This window comes from Lactuca virosa, chromosome 1, assembly GCF_052849685.1.
Source record: "Lactuca virosa cultivar CGN04683 chromosome 1, Lactuca_virosa_CGN04683_v6, whole genome shotgun sequence".
Classification (NCBI taxonomy): domain Eukaryota; kingdom Viridiplantae; phylum Streptophyta; class Magnoliopsida; order Asterales; family Asteraceae; genus Lactuca; species Lactuca virosa.
The window spans coordinates 131,690,029-131,691,098 of NC_136426.1; positions in this window are offsets into that span (position 1 = coordinate 131,690,029).

Below are 1,070 nucleotides of genomic sequence, written 5' to 3' on the forward strand. Positions count from 1 at the left end.
GATCTGCCATGATCTCTTGGTTCCTTGGCTAAGGCAACCGCACTATTGTTGTCACAGAAAATCTCCATAGGCTCCTTAATAGCTGGTACAACTCCAAGGTCTCCGATGAAGTTCCTCAGCCATATCGCCTCCTTTGCCGCTTCACTCGATGCTATGTACTCTGATTCACCAGTCGAATCAGCTACAGTCTCTTGTTTGGAACTCTTCCAAGTGATTGCCCCTCCATTTAAGGTAAAGACCCAGCCCGACTGAGAGCGGAAGTTATCCCTATCAGTCTGAAAGCTAGCATCACTATACCCTAGCACTCTCAAGTCATCACTCCCACCAAGGGTAAGGATCCAATCCTTAGTCCTCCGCAGGTACTTGAGAATATTCTTTACCGCAGTCCAATGAGCCTTGCCAGGGTTCCCCTGATATCTGCTGACCATGCTCAAAGCAAAGGCCACATCAGGACGGGTACAAGTCATATCATACATGATCGAGCCAACAGCGGAAGCATAAGGTAATCGACTCATCTCAGCTATCTCATCTTCTGTACTCGGGCTCTGAGCCTTGCTCAGTTTGGCATTGCTTTGGATCGGTAATTCTCCTTTCTTGGAATTCTGCATGTTGAACCTTTTCAACACCTTATCCAAGTAGATACTCTGACTAAGTCCAATTAGTCTTTTACTCCTTTCTCTTAATATCCTTATCCCTAGGATATAGGTAGCTTCTCCAAGGTCCTTCATAGCAAAGCACTTCCCAAGCCAGGACTTAACCTCCTGCAAGGTTGGGATGTCATTTCCTATGAGTAGTATGTCATCCACATACAGTACCAAAAAACTAACTATACTCCCATTAGCTCTGACATACACGCAGGACTCATCTTCACTTCTTGAGAAACCAAACTCTTTGACCTTCTCATCGAAACAAAGATTCCAACTTCGAGATGCTTGTTTCAATCCATAAATGGATTTCTCAAGCTTGCACACTCTATTGGGGTACTCTGCACTGACAAAACCTTCTGGCTGATTCATGTAAACATCCTCAGCCAACTTTCCGTTAAGGAAAGCGGTTTTGACATCCATTTG